The following is a 22,115-nucleotide window of genomic DNA, read 5'->3' as shown; positions in this document are numbered from 1 at the left end:
TTTGGACTTAATCTTAAACCTATGCCCGACTTAGAGTATTGAAAACCTCTTGGACTATGGACTTTGACTTAGGTTTTAGACCCTATGCTTGACTTGGAGTGACCTTGGACCCATGGACCTTATGGACACTTTGACTTGCTTTGCTCCTGTTGAACTTCTGAGCTTGTGGTTTCTATTCATCTGCTTTATTCTTGTTACATTCATATGCTTAGGCTTATCACACTTCTACATACATATGGCTTTCTCTTGGATACCTAACAATGAGACATAAGACAATACACTTTGCACCCACATGACTTTCTCTTGGGCTACCTAACAATGAGACCTTAGGCTAGTTTTGTATGATCATCCATATTTGTTTGTTTATCAACCCCATTTCCTTTGATTTGGCTTGATCAAATTCCAATTGATCAACTAGATCTTTTCATCTGTTACACTCCCCTTAGTCTTTGTCAAGTGACCGTAAGTACCTTGGTCACTTGATGAGATTTGCCTTTGTCACTTTGGAGCTTCAACTTCTCAACAAGTACAAGACTTCCAATGGACTACAAATCTCCTCAGCAAATCACAATCATCTAATTCATCCCCACGAGCATCTTTGGGAACCTGCTTCAATAACTCGTCGACCATTGACTAAGCTTACATGCCATGAGCCTTAAGCAATAGTAAATGATAAGAGGGGATCTTCCCTACCCTTGTCTAGAGTACCTATGTGCACAGGATGTAGACCTTAGATGCTCAGAGTATTCGTTTCTATTAATAGACTTTAGTGTAATTCTAGTCAATTCACTGGCAAGTCTGCAACTTACCATGCAGCTCTTTTATCTCTCTTGGTTTAGACACCATTGTAATCACATTTCTTTGGGACACACCTCTATGGTTAACCCCTTATCCTCTTTTAGTTTAAACACCATCCCCTTACCATGTGAGACCCAGTGCTTTGGTAAGACCCTTGTCATGTTAGTCCCTGTGCTTTGACAAGTTCCTATTTTTCTCCCTTACCATGTGAGACCCATTGCTTTGGTAAGACACTTGTTATGTTAGTCCTTGTGCTTTGATAAGTTCCTATTTTTATCCCCTTACCATATGAGACCAAGTGCTTTGGTAAGACCCTTGTCATGTTAATCCCTGTGCTTTGACAAGTTCCTGCTTTTCCTCTTTACCATGTGTGACCTAGTGCTTTGGTAAAACCATTGTCATGTTAGTCTTGTGCTTTGATAAGTTCATGTTTTTCTCTCTTACCATGTGAAACCCAATACTTTGGTAAGACCCTTGTCATGTGAGTCCATGTTCTTTGACAAGTTCCTATTTTCTTCCTTACCATGTGAGACACAATGCTTTGGTAAGATCCCTGTCATGTTAGACCCAGTGCTTTGACATGTCCCTACTTTCCTTACTAACCATGTCAGTCCCAGTGCTTTGATAAGCCTTTTCTTTCCGGTTTAAACACCACCCCTAATCATATATTTTCTCAATCTTTGTTCTCCGAAGTACAAAGCTCTGACTTCTTTATTGTACTATAAGGATACGTAGGCACGAGGATGCGAATCCTTGGAGAGCAACTTCCTTTCTTTTATTTGTCCGCTCTGGTTCCACAAACTACGAGGCTCTGACTTTCTCATTGCACCATGAGAATACGTAGGCATGAAGGCCCTAATCCCCATCAAGCACTCTTTTCCTAACTCTTTTTTTCTTATGTTTTACAGGTACATGAAGGTAGCAACACCCATCCAAGCAAGAGCATTCAAAACAGTTCCCATGAAGTACCATAGATGTGAGGGGTGCTAATACCTTCCCCTTCCATAACCGACTTCCTTTTCCATTTTTATGTTTCCCGTGGATTTTATTGATACTTCCCATTCCCTCTATTTGGATAAATAAAGTTTAGTGGCGACTCTGTTTTACCTTCGAGAGTATGATGCATTAGATGCCTATACCATTTTTGTCAGCTATCTTCAGATAGCGACTATGCTGGGGAAGTACTAGTTTCTAGGGAGAGTCGAGACTAGTTTTATTTGTTCCTTTTTTTCTTTGGTGTTTACTTTATTGTTTTCTTGCTTTTAGATTTTATGTTTGTTTGTTGCATATTTTTTATTGCTTTAGATTATCATTTTTGCTAACCATGTTCTAGATATTATTGTGGTACTCTCTGTGGGTTGGGGTTGATTTTCTATGAGAGAAACACTATACCCGAGCTCGAGCATAAACACAGGATAGTATCATGACTATAGTCGTGGAGACCTACTTGGATTTAGTCCTCGTTTATGGTTAACATGAGACGTCACACCTAGAGTAGATCCTTCTGAGAGCATCATTATCCGACAAGTCATTCGTTTCAGGCAATGGTTTCTCAATGAGGATCCATGACTCTAGGGATCTTTTTAGGATTACCTTTAAAGATTAGTTCACACCTGTGAGTAGGATATTGGGTTCTTTTGCAGGAAACCAAGACCCTACATACCTTTGTTCACGTGTAACGTCAGACTTTTGAACTTGTGCATAGCAGTATTTACCGTTTATCCAGAGCATATGGTACTTGTGAATCCATGATGCTTGCATTATCATTACATCATATTAATTTTTAGCATGTGCATTTTCAGGAGACCATCAATTTGTCATTTGAGATAGTTCATTCAGTTATGGAGAAATCTGATTGAAGGAATACATATCAGTATAAACTCAGAGAGTCCAAGTTTGATGAGCTTAAGAAGCTTGGTTCCTTGTTGGTGGGTGAGAAGAAAGATACTTTAAGAGTGATTATGGTAATCTATTGGGTGTCTTGATGACCAAAGTTGATACGGGGTTGATCCTTACTTTTGCCCAATTCTATGATCCCACACTGCATTGTTTTACATTCCAGGATTTTCTCCTAGCTCCTACTCTAGAGGAGTTTGCTCATATTGTCCATATTCCCGTTAGAGATCAGATTCCTTACATGGTTGTTGTTGGATTTCCAAAGGTTACTTTGGTGGCTCAAGCTCTTCATCTAGAGAAGAATCTGGTTGAATCTAATCTTCGTACAAAGGGAAATATCAGAGGTTTTACTTCGAAATTTCATTTTGAGAAGACCACTTTGTTTGCTAGTAGTGGAAGTTGGGATGCCTTCTCTGCTGTTTTCGCTCTCCTTATTTATGGGTTGGTACTCTTTCCAAATATTGAAGGGTTTGTTGATAAAACTGTTGTTACTATTTTCATCTCCAGAAATCAGGTGGCTACTCTCTTAGCCGACTTATTCTTTTCTTTCCACTGGGCAAACCAGAAAAGAGGTGGGACGATTAATTTTTGCATTCCTTTGCTCTACAAGTGGATCTTGACTCACTTGCTGAGAAGAGGACCTTTTGCAGATAATGAGGGAGCTTTGAAGTGGTATTAGAGGTTGATGTCTTTGGATGGCCAGGATATTGTTTGGTATTGTTGTGACTATGATGGGGTGAAGCCTATTTACAGTTGCGGAGATTTCTAGAATGTTCCTCTTGTTAGTGCCAGAGGTGGAGACATCAATTACAATCCTGTGCTTTCACTTTGACAGTTGGGTTATCAGTTGAAGGAAGATCCCAAAGCCAAGCTATTAGAGGAGTTTATTATAGCTGAAGGGGTTAAGGATGAAAATATGATGAAGAGGATACACCGTGCTTGGGGAAAAGTTCACCGTATAGGGAAGAAGGAATTGGGAAAATAGAATTGTGTCACAGTAAAGTCATATACAAATTGGGTAAAATCTAGAGCTAAGAGTATCAAGCTCCCATATCCATGGGAGTATTCCATGAGTTTTAAGAAACCCAAACTTTTTTTTTGTTATTCCTGAAGAGGACATTATTTAGAAGACTATCAAGAGTTTAGAAAAAGAGAACATTGATCTCCGATCTAATCTTGGTAGGCTTACAAGAGAGAAGGAAAACTTGGAGCTTAACCTTAACTAAAAGAGAGAAATGGCATTCCAAGCAGTAGAGGAGGCCCGAGAGGAGCATTTCAAAAGGATGAAGGTATATGACACTTTGAAGGGGACTATTGACAATTTGTTCATCAAGAAGAAATAGCTCACTGATGCCCATTATCAAGCTTGCAAAAGGGAAATCAACTGCCAAGACCAATTTAATAAGTTTCGCAAATAGTTGGAGGGTTACAAGAAGGAGCTAAAAGAAGAAAAGAGTTGTACTAAGAAGTTAGAGGTTTCTTTATCCCAACGTTAGACAAAACTTGACCAGCGATTTGAGGAGATTCGAGAGTTGAAGGGTCAAACGCACCAAAGCCGATAAGAGAATGACCAACTTCAGCAAGAATCCACACATTAGGAGAGGAACAATCGTCACCTACAAGTTCTTTTGGATCAGAAGGAGGCTGTGTTGCAGAAGCTGTTGGAGGAATCGAGTCGTGTCTTGTAGCTCGCTTTATCTAGTGTTATCTTTTCCTTTCTATCTAGATTTAAGGCCAAATTCTTGTAGCTCATTGAGCAGACTCCTGAGTTGTATTAATTGGCGCTTTTCAACTATTTGAATGGAAAAAGATTCATGGTTCTATTTCTCGCAATTGAATGTCTATTTTATGCAATGCAACAACTGATGGTTTAATTGAAAATTAAATTTTTTGCATACATCTCATTCATTCATTCATACATACACTTTTATCCAGAAAACAAAAAAAAATACAAAATGCTTATATCCGTCTTCCTCATCTTCAGAAAGACTACGACTCACCAGTACTTCACTAGAGCCAACGAAAAGAGAATTATGTCTGATTTTGAACAAGAGAACGCTACAACAAGGGAGGCTATATCTTAAATCCAAGGAAAAACGGGTACCATTCTAGATTATTTGTAGACCTATAGGGACACCACTGTTGTTGTCAATTAAGCTGATGCTACTATGGTGACTCTGCTGCTGACACAACTCTTGTTGTGATGGATCCTATTGACCCGATTGTTCAACCTATTGCTATTTGCCAACCGTTGTTTCAATCTTCTCCTAGTAGGTTTGATGCTGCCTACGCATGGCGATGCCTCATAATTACAATCCTCCACTTGCTACTGGAAACCCATTCATGCCGTACCAGCCCTTTGCTGCTGCTTCTTCTAGTGTGAATCCGGTTGCTTTCCCATGGGGGATGCCTAATCCGTACTCTGATCAAGGGGGTTGAGACCGAAGAGATTCATCCACCTGCTGTGAGTAATGACAGTGCTGAAGATCAAGAGCCCGAGTATAGGGGCCCTCATCTCAATTTCCACATCTCTTCTCAGCCTATTTTGCCAAATCCTCATGCTTCTGCTGCTATGGTTCCACCATTTCCGAACAACGTTTCACTTCAGTATGCTTACTCTAGGGAACCTCTTGCTCCAAATGTGCAACCTAAGGGATATACTGCTCAAGAGGGCATTCTAGATGCCCAGACTTTGAACCCGATTGTGATGTATCAGATGTTTCCACAGTTTATGCTGCCACAGATGTCTGTCAAAATGTTGTTCAGCCTCCTACTAGGGTTGCTACTCAAAGGGTATGTAGGATCAATCAACCTAGGTCTGCTGCATATAAACTCTTAGAGGAAAGAATCTGTTCTATAGAAGTTTTGTTTGCTCCCGGTTTGACTGCAAGAGAACTATGTTTGGTACCTAATGTTGTGCTCCCTCAAAAGTGTAAAGTACCTGATCTACCCAAATGTAGCGGGGTATTCGTTACCATTAGAGATATTTACTATATCCAAGGTAAACCATACAAGTCGAGTCGCCACCGCACTTCTATTTATCCAAAGGAATGGTTAGAAAGCGAACAAAAACCTAAAAGTTTTATCGAATCAAAAACTAGTAAAAATGTCAGAGATCTGGGTAAGGGGGTTGGTTATGCAATGGGAAGGTTTTAAGCACCCAAAACATCCTAGGTACTCCTAGGGAGCCCTTTTCATAAGTGTTGTTCTAGTCTAAAGGGTGTAGGTATATCTAAAGTACTATTTACTAAAAGGAAGGTTAAAAGAAAATGACTCGCAAGGATGTCGCATCCACTGCCTACGTATCTCATCTGAGTATGAGAATCAGAGTCTTCGTAGCTCGGCTACCTATGGGTTAAAGAGAAGTGTGCTCGGTAAGACGTCACGTCTTATGCCTACGTATCTCATCTGGAATGAGAATCAGAGCAAAATGTAGTTCGGCTAACTAGGGGTTAAGGATTGCCATATGAACATGGACTTACAAAAGAGGTCACCAGCTGTGTCAAAGGAGGGTGGGCAGTGTGTTCAACGTCCTAGCAGTAGGTGTCGCAGCTCGCTGAATCGAGTCTTAGGCAGTTACCGCTTTGCAATAGAACAGACTGACATGCCACAAGATCGGAGATGCACGGAAGGTCTAAAAGTGGGGAAGCTCTGCTCTAGAGTTGTCATGCAATATGGACCTATGTGTTAGGATTTACAAAGGGGAACATCTACCTAATGTTAGCATGCAAAGAATAGGGGAATTCTACCTATGTTATCATACAAAGGGTTCTACCTAATGGGTGCTACCTAAACGGAACAAGAGTAGACGGATGGAGCGCGGAGAGGAGTTACGATAATCGACTTACAGGTAGATGGCGATGCCGGAGGCAATCGACTTACAGGTAGATGGCGATGCCTGAGGCAATCGACTTACAAGAGGATGGATGAATGCGTGCTGGTTCTGTTAAGTTTTGAAAATGATTACTCGACGTTGGATCGAACTTTTGATCTTATTTTGAAATGGTTATCGGATGTTCGTTTTAATTCTTGTATTAACAGGTGACTAAAGAAATAAAGAAATAAATATTATACACTTTATGGGAGAGGGGTACATTTGTTATGAATGGGGATTGTTCATGGCAAACAAACAATAAGAATATATGCCTCATACATCATACAAGTAGGCAACAGTTATCAATCAGATCGGATAAATAAACAATATATAATTAAACCAAATGATCAAATAATGGAGCATTTAAACAATGCATGGGAGTATGAACATGTTAAATAATCAAGCAATAGAAAGCATGAATGAGAGAAACAAGTATAAAAAATAACAGATGAATCAAACAGATGAAAATATACACACGAAGGGTCCACTGAATAATTTAATCAGGAAATGAGGTAAGGACCAAATAAAATCAAGGTAAAAGGCCTCTAATACATGGCATATGAGATGAACAAGGGAGGATCAAAAGATCTCTTCAATTGCCATAAGCAATCCCTAAGTCAAACATCGATCATAAAGAAGTCAACTGAAAATTCAAGTCAACTTAAAAAATAACAAATAAATATCAAATTAATCAAGAAAATTATGAAAAATTAAACTAAATAAGGTGGGGTCAGGACATCATCATCCCCCAAAAAGATTTTAAAAATAATGAAAATTGGCACGTGAATTAATTAAAACAAAACATAGGTCAAACCAAAAGTCAGTTAATAAGACTAGGTTAGAAATAAATCAAGAATAAATAGTAAATTAATCAAGAAAATTATGAAAAATTAAACTAAATAAGATGGGGTCAGGACATCATCATCCCCCAAAAATATTTTAAAAATAATGAAAATTGACACGTGAATTAATTAAAACAAAACATACGTCAAACCAAAAGTCAATTAATAACACTAGGTTAGAAATAAATCAAGAATAAATAGTAAATTAATCAAGAAAATTACGAAAAATTAAATTAAATAAGGGGGGGTCAGGACATCATCATCCCCCAAAAATATTTTAAAAATAATGAAAATTGGTACGTGAATTAATTAAAATAAAACAGAAGTCAAATTAAAAGTCCACCAACCAAACTAGGTCAAAAATAAATCCAAAATAAATTGAAAATGTGAAAAAAAATTCCAAGAAAATGTCAGATTGACCATGAGACAGTGGTCAACCTTCATCCCAAAAATAAAATTCTAACAATAATTTTAAGTCATAAAAATAAAATCAATAAAAAAAGTGTGTTAAAATGGACCATTTAGAATAAATAATTAAAATAAAATATTAATATTAAAAAAATACAAAAATAAAAATTATATAAAATTAAATAAAACGTTAAGAAAAGTGAAAAATATTTTTGAATAATTTTATGGACGAAGAAAATATTTTAAATAAGAAAAAGAAATATGAAAATGGAAGGATTAATGGTGATGAACATGGTAAACAAGCGTAGATATATCAAAACATGACCATGGAAGAGATGATTACCTAATGGGAAATAGAAGTGGAATAGAATCTGATATGTGATGAAGCTTTGCCTCCTTGCCACGGAATTCCAATGCTCCTTTAGGGTTAGGGTTTCAGCTTCTTAAATAGGGTGGATTAGGTGTTCTCATAGGCTTTTTAATAAATGATTTATCCATAAGAATAAAAGTGTGAAGTGAGGTGTAAAATGTTGTTATTTTGGGCCAAACTTAAGTGAATGGATGTCCAATGCATGGCCAAAAGAGGTAAAAAAACGTGACTGGTTTGTGCAGCATGCTTAGAAAATCTGATTGGGCCAGCCAGGTCCAAAATATGCCTAGAAAATCAAGTCATGGTGCCCACTTTAAATGAATGTATCTCTCAAACCATGGATCCAAATGAGATGATTCCAAAAGGATGTGAAAGAGGACATGGCAAGGTACAATTGTTGTGAAGAAAGTATTTTCAAATAATGCCTTAAAATGCAAGAAATCTGGCCAAGAAGTCTTGACAAATTTTGAAGATTTTGGACTTAGAAATTTTTCTAAGTGTCCTAAAAAAATGTCTCATTTTGACTAAGCATAACTTTCTCAATTCTAATCCAAATGGGGCAAACTTTATATCTCTAGAAATCTTGGAACAAGAGGAACAACTTTAATGTTGGAGAAATGTTCAAATGGAGCTTTTATCTTGATGCAAAATGGGCTTAAAGTGAGTGCAACGATCATGAAAACTTGCCCTAAATGGAAAGTCAACCATTTCCAAATTAAGTAACTTTTCCAATTCCTGATTAAATGATGAATCCATGATCCAACCTTGATCAAATTTCACATGTAGGATCCCCTAGGCATGTATTTTGAGATTCCACTCTCAAAATGTCAGGAGTTGACTTTTCTGCCCCCACAGTTGACTTTTCCCAAACTGTCTGATTCCCGATTCCATTGATCAATTGAAGTACTTCTAGCTCAAATAAAGAGCTGATTTTTTGTATGTAGACCCTCGTGGACATATGGAGGGCCATGGAAAAGAGTTTCACCCAAAGAATCAGAAATAAACTGATTTTATACCAAACCCTAGTTTTAGGGCAAAATGATCAGGAACTGATTGCACTGATTGCCAATGGATCTTTCTGAGATAATTGTGAATCTTCCTAGGACAAGATGCCTCTCTAATCATGACATGGATGAGCTCCTCTACTTCCAACCAAACATTGCCTGTTGCAGGTAGCCATGAAACCCTAATTTCTAATTAAATCCAAATGAACACTCTAGTAGCTTTGAATCCTTCACTGATGAACTAAGGACCATAATAAGATACTTGGACCCCCCTGAGACCCTTGAGACTTGTATACTTAGAAAATGAAGTCCAATTCTCAATCTTTCTTTGTGTGGGCTCCTTCTGTTAAGGAGTGATCGATCAAAACCTGATCTCCATGTCACTAATGCAGTATGCAATGAGTATGACCTAATATGATGCTAATGAAGTGTAAAACGTAATCCCATGCTTCCAGGAAAAATGAAGGGTAAATTTTGGGGTATTACAGCTGCCCCTATTCAATCAAATGGAAACCCGAAAGGAAGATAGCAACGGCTTTCGCACTTTCGAGGTATCAAGTGATTGAATACGATAAAAGCCCGAAAATTTACACTGAAGTGAAAAAATGAAGTAACAATGCCTGTCAGAATCGGCCAAGAGATGGTCTTGAAAAAGAATCCGTCTGGTACGGTGAGAGTCGGTATGAACACCGGGAAACTGGCATGAATGCCACTTCGGTCTGAATACCGGAAAACTGGCCTGAATGCCACAAGTTGCATCGACCTGAATGTCGGAAACTTCTTTGATTTGAACATCAGAAGATATTAGATTATCAAACATCGGTCTGAACACCGGGAAACTGTCCTGAGTGCCACTTCGGTCTGAATACCGAAAAACTGGCCTGAATGCCACAAGTTGCATCGACCTGAATGTCGGAAACTTCTTCGATCTGAACATCGGAAAACTGGCCTGAATGCCACTTTGGTTTGAATACCGGAAAACTGGCCTGAATGCCACAAGTTGCATCGACCTGAATGTCGGAAACTTCTTCAATCTGAACATCGAAAAACTGGCCTGAATGCCACTTCGGTCTGAATACTGGAAACTTGGCCTGAATGCCACAAGTTGCGTCGACCTGAACGTCGGAAACTTATTTGATCTGAACATCGGAAAACTGGCATGAATGCCACTTCGGTCTGAATACCAGAAACTTGGCCTGAATGCCACAAGTTGCGTCGACCTGAACGTCGGAAACTTCTTCGATCTGAACATCGGAAAACTGGCCTGAATGCCACTTCGGTCTGAATACCGGAAACTTTCGTGCCTGTCAGCATCGGCAGAAATAGGGAAAATGATAATTGAGGCGGCGCGTGGGCCAACGACCCCTGCTGGGAATAATAAAGATAAGTCATGAAAAATCTTCAGTCTGAGTACTGGAAATAACTTCTGGCTTATCACTTGGGATACCGAGAATGCCTTATGCTTTACATGCGTATGTTTGAATTTTTCAATGGCGTAATGCTCCATGAAAATGGAAATGCTACGCAATTTGGGAGGATGCAATGCAATATGATTCTACATGCAGGGATGTGAAATGCTTGATTAGAGAGAATGCCAAGCTGAGGCAAGGAATTCTGCTGGGGAAATGATCACCATCTTCTGGACCCTGGCAAGGCTGTTGGAGATGCACAGCACAAAGAACTCTGTGGGGAAATGACCCGCCACACGGTGTTCTGGAAAATAACAAAATACCGAGGCTCTGACTGGGGAGAGAATGGCACTGAAAACTTGTTGCTGAGGAAAGCGACAGTGGTTATGGCAACCATAATCTGCGAGAGAGACGACTCAGCAGGGGAAGCAAACACCGACACGGTACCGAGATTCTGCTTCAAGGAAAGAGACCATGGGTCTAGCGTCGAGATCATCGATCTGGCATCGAACTCTGAGGAGCAGCCGCTTCGGCTGGGAAGATACAGTCTGGCACTGTCAACTCTGCTGGGGATATACAGTCAGACACTGTCAACTCTACTGGTGAATGTATAATCTGAAACAAATGCTTGGGGAAGTACAGCAGTGAGAGCCTGCTGGGGATTGAAGAATCCAACGCTCGGACCAGCTCTGTAGGGATAAGATACCAAATTCCAACTGTTGAGGAAAAACATCCGTGATCATTTGATGGGGACCTTAAGGAAATGCCCCGAGTGTACCTGTTCTGAATAGACGATCCAAAACACTTAAAATTTACAGCAAGTTTCAATGTTTATTAAGCACGTACCTGTAAAGCTCTTATGTTTCATGATGCAATGTTTATCAAAAATTCGGACGTCATTTTTGCAAACAAAACAGGAAAATGAAAATGAACACAGAGATGTACTGAATAACATGATTTTATTGATTGAGTGGCCTCTGAATGGGTATTTACATCAAGAAGCAATCCCTGGAAAGAGGTAATTGCACAACAGATAAAAACAGAAATTAATCTAATGGCAATGTGAAATGGATTTCTATCGGGTTCCTATTCTACTATGACTCGCTCGTCTTCAAGATCCTCCAGATAATCAGCTTTCTGAAAAGGGTGATTGGACTGTTTCCTATCCTTCAAAAGTTTCCAGTTATCGACACGAGATGAGATTCAGAACTACTCAGAATGCAGTCATTCGCTTAATCCCTAACTTTTGCCTGGATCTCCCTTTCGGGTTTTCAGTCCACCGGGATACCCATTTTTGCCTAAGTTGCCTTTTCAGGTTTTCAACTTACCGGGTGTACAATCTTTTCATTTTTAATCCCTAACTTTTGCCCGAACCTTTTTTCATTTTCTTGGTTCGCCGGGATGCCCATTTTTTGCCTGGACTATTCTTTTTATCGTCCAACAGGTCTATTTTATGCGAAGTATTTTTTAACTGCGTCTGAGTTCACAGGGGAAGTGAAGTCCTCACCATCCATAGTTGCAAGCATTAAGGCTCCGCCATCAAAAATCTTGGTGACAATATATGGTCCATCATAGTTAGTAGTCCACTTGCCCCTGTGATCTGTCTGAGGAGGAAGGATCCTTTTCAACACCAAATCTCCGACTTGGAAGCATCGAGGACGCACTTTCTGATCAAAGGCTCTCTTTATACGACTCTGATATAATTGCCCATGACAAATGGCTGCCATTCGCTTCTCTTCGATAAGACTCAACTCATTGAACCTTGTCTGAATCCATGCAGCTTCGTCTAACTTGACATCCAACATGACTCTTAGAGAAGGAATCTCCACTTCAACAGGTAGGACTGCTTCCATACCATACACAAGGGAATAAGGGGTTTCCCCAGTCGATGTACGTACTGAAGTACGGTACCCATGCAAGGCGAAGGGTAGCATCTCATGCCAATCTCTGTACGTAACGACCATCTTTTGCACAATCTTCTTTATGTTCTTATTTGCTGCCTCAACAACACCGTTCATCTTAGGACGATAAGGGAAAGAGTTGTGATGTTGAATGTTGAAGTTCTTGCACAACTCTTTCATCATTTTGTTATTAAGGTTAAAACCTTTATCAGTAATGATTATTTCGGAAATCCCATAACGACAAATGATTTCTTTCTTAATGAATCGGGTAACCACATGTCTGGTGACCTTCGCAAATGACGCTGCTTCGACCCACTTAGTGAAATAGTCGATGGCAACAAGGATGAAACGATGCCCATTGGAAGCAGCCGGCTCAATCCTTCCAATCATATCAATGTCCCACATAGCAAATGGCCACGACGAAGACATCACATTCAGAGGATTTGGCGGCACATGCACCTTATCAGCATAAATCTGGCATTTATGACACTTCCGAGCATATTTGAAACAATCAGATTCCATGGTCATCCAGTAATAACCCGCTCTCAACAATCTCTTAGCCATTGCATGTCCGCCGGCATGAGTACCGAAGGAGCCTTCATGAACTTCCTGCATTAACATGTCTGCTTCGTGTCTATCCACGCATCTGAGCAAAACCATGTTGAAGTTCCTCTTATACAACACATCGTCTTTGTTCAAGAAGAAACTGCCTGCCAATCTTCTCAAAGTCTTTCTATCATTGTTGGATGCCCCTGCAGGGTACTCTTGATTCTTCAGAAAGCACTTGATGTCGTGGTACCAGGGCTTGTCATCAACTACCAGTTCAGCAGCAAACACATATGCGGCCCTATCAAGGCGCATAACATCGATCCTGGGAGCATAGTTCCATCGAATCACCTTGATCATGGAGGACAGAGTAGCAAGAGCATCTGCCATCTGGTTCTCATCACGAGGTATATGATACAGTCTTACTGTTGTGAAGAAAGTCAATAGTCTTCTCGTGTAGTCTCTGTAGGGGACCAGATTAGGCTGGAGAGTATTCCAATCACCATTCACTTGATTGATCACTAGAGCTGAATCTCCGAAGATGTCCAGAGTCTTGATTCTCAAATCAATGGCTTGCTCAATACCCAAGATACAGGCCTCATACTCAGCTTCATTATTGGTGCACTCAAAAGTCAGACGAGTGGTGAAAGGCATGTGGGCACCTTTCGGAGTGGTAATGAAAACACCAATTCCACTTCCTTTGGCATTGACGGCCCCATCAAACGTTAAAGTCCACTTTTCATCTGGATCAGGTCCCTCCTCAACAACTGGCTCTTCACAGTCTTTCATCTTGAGGAACATAATGTCTTCATCCGGAAAATCAAACTTCATCGGCTCATAATCATCAATCGGCTGCTGAGAGAGATAGTCTAACAGAATACTCCCTTTGATGGCTTTTTGGGATGTATACTGGATGTCGTACTCCGTCAGTACCATTTGCCAACGAGCAACCCTTCCGGTGAGAGTTGGCTTCTCAAATATATACTTGACTGGATCCATTTTGGAGATCAGTAAGGTTGTGTGAGTCAGCATGTAGTGTCTCAATCGCTTAGCAGCCCATGCAAGTGCATAACATGTCTTTTCAAGCATTGAGTATCTCGACTCGCAATCTGTGAATTTTTTACTCAGGTAGTAGATGGCATGCTCTTTCCTACCTGTCTCGTCGTGTTGACCGAGAACACAACCCATGGAATTATCAAGTACTATCAAATACATAATCAGCGGTCTCCCTGGGACTGGAGGCATAAGGATTGGAGGATTATGCAAATACTCTTTTATCTTCTTGAAAGCCCTTTGGCAATCATCATTCCACCTGATGGCCCGATCTTTTCTCAACAATTTGAATATTGGCTCACACGTGGCTGTTAGGTGAGAGATGAACCTTACAATGTAGTTCAACCTTCCTAAGAAACCACAGACTTGTTTTTCTGTTCTTGGCTCAGGCATTTCTTGTATCGCTTTCACTTTGGCCGGATCCACCTCAATCCCTTTTTCACTAACAATAAAACCCAGTACTTTTCCAGATCTCACCCCGAAAGTACACTTGTTCGGATAAAGCCTCAGCTTGAATTTCCTCAAACACTCAAACAGTTTCTGCAAATTCACCAGATGTTCTTCTTCCGTCTGAGATTTTGCAATCATATCATCAACATAAACCTCGATTTCATGATGAATCATATCATGGAAAAGAGTTACCATAGCTCGTTGATGTGTTGCCCCAGCATTTTTCAGACCAAACGACATCACCTTGTAGCAGAAGGTGCCCCATGGGGTTATGAAATTTGTCTTCTCCATGTCTTCTGGTTCCATCTTAATTTGATTATAGCCAGAAAAGCCATCCATGAAGGAGAATACCGAGAACTGAGCCGTGTTATCCGCAAAAACATCGATGTGAGGTAATGGGAAATCATCTTTAGGACTAGCTCTGTTCAGATCCCGGTAGTCAACACACATTCGTACCTTTCCATCCTTTTTAGGTACTGGAACGATATTTGCAACCCATGGCGGATAATTTGTAACCGCTAGAAACCCTGCATCCAACTGTTTTTGCACTTCTTCCTTTATTTTGATAGCCATCTCTGGTCTTGTTCTTTTGAGCTTCTGCTTGACCGGAGGACAATCCTCTTTGAGAGGCAAACGGTGTACCACAATGTTTGTGTCAAGCCCTGGCATGTCCTGATAAGACCAAACGAAGATGTCAACATACTCTTGCAGCAATTCAATCAGCCCCTTCTTCACATTATCTTACAAAGCAACCCCTATCTTGATTTCTCTCTTGGCGTCCTTGGTGCCGAGATTAATCACTTCAACAGACTCTTGATGCGGTTGAATGACCCTTTCCTCCTATTTTAATAACCTGGCAAGTTCTTCAGGGAGTTCACAGTCTTCATCACCCTCTTCTTCAGCTTGAAAGATTGGATTTTCAAAGTCGAAGCGAGCCATAGCAGAACTGTTATCAATAGGATCCGGTGACGTGCATCTGCATGAGTGATGGTATGTGCTTATGAGTGTGAACAAGAAGTGGAAACCAAACAAAACATTGCCAAATGTATATTCTTTTTTATATTTTTGATTTTTGAAAACTGCAAAAATAGAAAGACAGTGAACAAAATATTTGAATGCAAAAAGACGTCCTTTATTTATGATAAAAATGCAGGTATCCACATAGATGAGCCCTACAATGAGTTATCATGCCTTGGGCGGAACGTAAGACTTGGATATGCATGAATAAACAAAGAAAATTACTCTTTAAGAAGAGTGACTTGGATAATCTCTTCAGAAGATCAGTTGCGGAGAACTTCACCCGGGACCCTTGGACGCACCTAGTTGTCAATGTCGCAATCACTATCCCCATCTTCTTTGTTGATTGCAGAGACCTGGCCGTACTGAATGATGCTAGTACTGGAGAAAGTAATCGGCCCCTAACGAGTCTGAGGCGTTGAAGTTGTAGAAGTCAATGCCGACTGATACCCAATCCCAAACTTGTCTTCCTTTACAGGTAAATCCACCAGACGTCCCCAACCGGGAGCAACACCTGAATTTACCAAGACCTGTGCCTGCTTGAAGGACGACAAAGATGCACCTGCTTCAACCTCTTTCACTGGAGCTGCATCCTTGACTTGAACTGCCTCAAAGGCCTGACACAGGGTCTCATGAATCTCACCTTCTACCTCTACATACTTGAATGTAGACAGGTTATTGACCAGAATATCCTCCTCACCACAGACAATGATAATTCTTCCGTTGACCGGGAACTTGATCTTCTGATGCAAGGTCGAGGAGACTGCCCCAGCATTGTGGATCCTAGGACGACCCAACAAGCAGCTATATGAAGGACTGATATCCATCACATAGAATACGGTGTTAAAGGTTTGTGATCCAATATGAATTGGAAATTCTACCTCTCCGAACACCGACCTCTTAGAACCATCGAAGGCTCTTACCACAAGATCGGAAGACTTCAAGATCAAACCTTCTACATCTAACCTTGACAGGGCTCTCTTGGGTAGCACATTGAGAGAGGAACCTGTATCCACCAGAACATGGGATAGCACAGTGTCTTTACACTCCATCGAGATGTGCAAAGCCTTGTTATGATCGCGTCCAGCTGGCGCCAAGTCAGAATCAGTAAAACCCAACCCGTTGCTTGTATGAACATTTGCAACGATCCCTTCTAGTTGGTTCACTGAGATCTCCTGAGGCACATATGCAGCATTAAGGACCTTCAGGAGCACCTCCCTGTGTGCCTCCGAACACAGCAGGAGTGAGAGAATAGATATCTTGGACGGTGTATGAATCAACTGATCGACTACCTTGTAGTCGCTTTTCTTTGTAATTCTCAAAAGCTCGTCCACATCCTTCGCAAAAGCAGGCTCAGAGCAGCATGTGGTGCAGAGGTACCCTCCTTCACAACTTGCTTGCCTTTGGCCTTCGCCACGGCGTCATCACTATCAAGTTGGGTAACCGGTGGTGAGAACAGTCTACCACTTCTGGTGAATCGCCTGATTCCACCAACATTGTCCACTGCGGGATCTTTTATTTCAATTCCAGGTTCAGACTTCTGATCCTGCACCTCTTCTACTTTCAGTGGCTGCTCCACTCCATGATCATGCGTGTACACACTCCCCCCGTAATGCCAAGGAATGACCCTTTCGCTGGTGAAAGGTAAAGGACCAGGGGTCGTGATGGTCATAGTGGATTGATGCGGTCGCACTGGTGGTACCGGTTGCGCTTCTGGCACACTGATCTGAGCGGTCGGGTAGAAAATTGTGATAGTGGCAACGTCACAGTCATACTCAGAAATCTTATTTATTGAAGTACAAACATCTGAAACATCGGAATAAAGTTCAGCAAGTACCTCAGAATCAAACACCATGTTTGGAATATCAGCAACAACATCAGAAAAATTAATTACATCATTGAGAATTACAAAATTAGCAGGAACAACATTTGTAAATTCTTCAGCATCTTCAAGAAAGAGAGGATCAACATCTGCATTCTCAACAACCCCTTCAACAACCCCTTAAACAGACCTTTGGGCAGATAAGTCTTCAGCTTGGAGGATACCATCGTCAAGCAAGGCCTGGATACCCTGCTGCAGCTTCACACAACCCCCACTCTATGCAACACAACCCAAACAACCGCTCCCACAGCCGGGGAAAACATCTGCCTTTAGCAAATATTCTTTGATTTCTAACAGTGGAGTCTTCAAATTCAACACCTCCTTGACTAGTTTGGCTTTTCCTTCAACCATATTAACATTTGCTCCACCATGCCGCGACATGGGATTATTGACAACATTAGGAGCCGACGCAAAGTTAATGGCCTTTGAATCAATAAGGTCCTGAACTACGTGCTTAAAAGCTTTGCAGTTCTCAATAGTGTGGCTAGGTGCCCCAGAGTGGAAATTACACCTAGCATTGGCATCATAACCCACTGGAAGCCTGCCAACGGGAGGAGCCAAAGTGCGTAACTGCATAAGTTGCAAATGTTGAAGGTTGGGAAGCAACTGGGCATACGACATCGAAAGAGTGTCAAAACGCCTATCCATCATCCTCTGTCTCTGTTGATAAGCAGGTCTGTTACCCTGTTGTTGTTGGTATTGATTTTGTTGACGTTGAGGTTGTTGTTGTTGCACTGGTGCTGCAGTCGGAATGGTCACAGCTGCAACATAAGGTTGTTGATGGTAATTCTGAAAGTTATTCCTCCGGTTACCCCTGTTCTGATAAGAAGATATGGCATTTGCATCCCATTCTCTCCTCTTCTGCCCTCCTAAGAATGACTTCTTTGACCCCGAAGATGATCCAACCCCATTTTGGATCTTACATGTCTTCAAGTAGTTCTCCACCCTCTCACCGGTAGAGACCACATCAGCAAAATTCGAGGCGTTGCAACCCACCAGACGCTCCAAGTAAGACCCAGGTAATGTGTTCATAAACATGTTGGCCATCTCTTTTTCTAACATCGGAGGCTGAACACGGGAAGCCAACTCTCTCCAGCGTTGAGCATACTCTTTGAAGCACTCGTTGCTCTTGAGAGACATATTCTGGAGCTGAGTCCTGTCAGGTGCCATATCCGCATTGTACTAATATTACTTCACAAAGGCCTCAGCCAAGTCTCTCTAGCAGCGAATATGGGCTCTGTCTAGCCTCATATACCACTCCAAGGATGCCCCAGCTAGGCAATCCTGGAAGAAGTACATGAGCACCTTCTCATCATCAGAATACACGATCATCTTGCGGAAGTAAGCTTGTACATGAGTCTTCGGGCAAGAGTTGCCATTGTACTTATCAAACACGGGGACTTTGAATTTTGGCGGAACTCTCACGCCTGGGACCTGCCCCAAGTCAGCAACATCCACACCAAGAGCATTCTGCCCTTCCACGGCTTTCAACCTCTCTTCCAGTCTCCGAAACATAGAGTCCATACCATGGCCCATGCCAAAGTCCTCTTGAAGCAGGGGGAATTGATCCTCCTGATCATCATGGATGGATTGTTGACCAAGGTTGCCATGTGGGATTGGGCTAGGCCCCGGTCCATTGGGTCCATTAGCCTCTCCAGCGGGAGGATCAGCCACAACCTCCGGTTGAGTAGTAGGGGGATTCCCATGTGTTGATTCCTTAGGATTGACAGTAATTTTAGAAAACAAATAATGTAATCATCTCTGTTGTTTTAATATGTTGGGTTGAAGAAATTCAACATCTGGACCAACATGTCATGTACGATGTCACGACATCATGTCTGTGACATCGCACATGTGTAGGAAACTGAATTAATTAATTCAGTATATTTCATGGGATCAGCAAGGATATCTGGTGAATATCCTAACTCCCTTGTGGAGGTCTTGAAGACTAAATCAGAATATATATAGGCTCTAAATATGGAGATATATATGGAGAGAGTTTAGGAACTTGAAGACCTTGTTTGTAGCAGAATTTTTCTGCTGAAGTTGCAACAGCAAAGAACAAGTCTGCTGCAATTTTCTGAAGGCCCAAATCCAGTTGGGTGATTAGGTTATAAATAGCTGATTGTAATCTAGTCTTTGTAAGCCTCTTAGAATTAATTTTTAGGGGTGTGTGTAAGGTAAACCTCCCAATCTGTGGGAAGGGTACCATGTGTTTCTCAGTGGTAAACCTGAGAGTGTTTGTTACTCGAAGCCTGTAGGCAAGAGTAATTATGTTCTTGAATGAAGCTGTGAAGCAAGTTCAAGGTGTTTGCACATTACATTGTATTTGTAGTGATAGGAATGGAAACTGGAGGTTTCTATCTAGGAGTTCCTAGGTATAGATTGCATTGGGTAGGGATTAAGTGATGAGTTGTAAACGGGGGAGTTTAACTCTGAATTGATACTACTAATAGTGGATCTTCTTCCTGGCTTGGTAGCCCCCAGATGTAGGTCATGTTGGACTGAACTGGGTTAACAATTTCCTGTGTTTGTTTTCCTTCTGTATGATATAATCATGTCTGCCAAACTGAGCATGTAATTCAGTCTGTTCAGCAAGATAATAGCAGACCTGATACATAGCCTTCTGTTGGAATGTCAAGCAGAATGTTTTGACATTCATCAACAACAGCACATACTGTATAATAAGCTGATGATCTCAGTTCAGTATGTAGTGAAGTCTGGATTTCAACATCATCACAGACCTGGCCAAAAGATCATTGTGAACCTGTCAAACTGGGTGTCTTGACAGTTCTTCCAGAAAGCTAATACTGATGTAGAGACTGGTTGGTCTTTTACAGTACAGCAAATTTAGCTCAGTCTGTTTTCAGGAACCAAACAGACTAAGCATATGGTTCTGGACTTGGATGTCAAACGGAATGTTGTGACATTCACTCCTCACTGCATATGCTAAATTGTTGGATGGTTAGTTTTCTGTTTCAGGATTTTTCTCAGGCTATTCTTTAGGAATCCACCAGCTGATCTAAAATCTAGGAAACTAACAACTAAGCTACAATTAATGAACCTGGCAAATAATCTATTTGCTAGCTCCTTAATACGTGAAGATTAGTTTAACTTGTTACAACCTTTAATTTAGGAAATACAAGTACATGACCAACAAACTGGAACAATGTAACAGATGATGTTCAAAACAGGATTGAGACATCGTAGGAAAACAACAGAAGTGAAGGTTATGGTGCACATAACTAAGGGTTCCTCCTTTCTAGGATGACATAGAAGGAGAGGTCGTGACACTGTGAAAAGGTGCACATTAGTACAGAGTGTAATAACTGTCTTGCTGTAATAGGTACAATGTTAGATCAGATTCGTGACTTGAAGTAGAACATCTGAATACTGACTACGCCAGAATTTCAATTGGTATCAGAGCAGGCATCCTGTTCTGTCTCTGGATGAGATCCATGGGTGATACTTTCTGGTAGCTGGCAAGGAGTTATGTTAGTACTGATGCTGGAACCTGTGTAAGGTTCTGTAATTCCCTGAATGGTCCCTTGAAGTAGGTCGATGGACTGTTCATGACAGGAATGGTGTGTACCTGTCTCTGGAGGTTGGCTATTGGCCTGTGTGTGGGACAGCTGTGCCAGTACTAAATCACATTCAAACCTGGTATGGTCTTGGAGGCCAATATGGTGAAGCGTGTGTTCATAGGTTGAGTTGTATTATGATTTCCGCTGCATAATACATGGCAAAACTCAAACTCTGATGTAGTTTCCCCTCATGTGGATGAAAGGCTGCTGTGTTCAAGATCTCATCATAATCTACTGAAGATGTCAAAGATACTTGAGTCTCCTCAAGTCCACTCATCATGACGTTCTCACTTCAGGATGGTAAGAGTCACTCAATCACTGATTCTCTTACTCTCTTGAGTAGTGTATATGAAGACCTTGAAGACCTTCAAGGAAGGGTTGTTCCAAGGAGGTGGAACCAATGTTCTATGTGATGTTAGAACATGTTGTTCAACAAGTATGCAGCTACTGGTTGAAGAGAAGATGTTTTTAGGGTTCAAACAAAGGGATAATTCTGTTTGGAACCTACTCCTGACCTGGAAGAGGAGACATCTGTGTGTGCTAAGTTGACAAGAGCAGGGTCAACTGGGTGTGTGCTCAAGAAGGTCATCCCTAGAAGTTGAGCTGGTTGAGATGTGACATTGTGCAATCTCCTGCTGTTAGGCATCTTCCTGCAGTTTGATCAGGATTGGATAGTTGTTCCCTGAAGTACTATGGTGTGTTGGAAGACAAGTCTCCTGGATGTTAGCAGTCAATAATGGGGTAACCTGATTGTGATATCATTAAAGGGGGTTGGAACCATGAATCTTGTTATTCAAACACCACGTTCAGAAGTGGCAGTTCTTACTAGGAGTGAGAATATGAAGATTCAGAGGTTGGTTGAGGTAATATGCTCTGGCAATGCATATCTACTATTGACTGGTGATGTTTGTCTCACTAGTACTTATGGTCAGCTGAAGTCTGATTGGTGTGATTGGAGGAGTTAGTTGCCACTGGTAAGGGATGGTGGATGTCGTGTTGAGACATTTGTGTACAATGCATGGATATTGGTGTGGAGTTTCCATGATTGTTAATTTGAGGAGGAGTTTTGGTTAACCTCCTC

The sequence above is a fragment of the Lathyrus oleraceus genome, chromosome 3 (genome assembly GCF_024323335.1).
Source record: "Lathyrus oleraceus cultivar Zhongwan6 chromosome 3, CAAS_Psat_ZW6_1.0, whole genome shotgun sequence".
Lineage (NCBI taxonomy): Eukaryota > Viridiplantae > Streptophyta > Magnoliopsida > Fabales > Fabaceae > Lathyrus > Lathyrus oleraceus.
The sequence above is the reverse complement of the archived record's forward strand: the minus strand, read 5'-3'. Positions refer to the sequence as shown.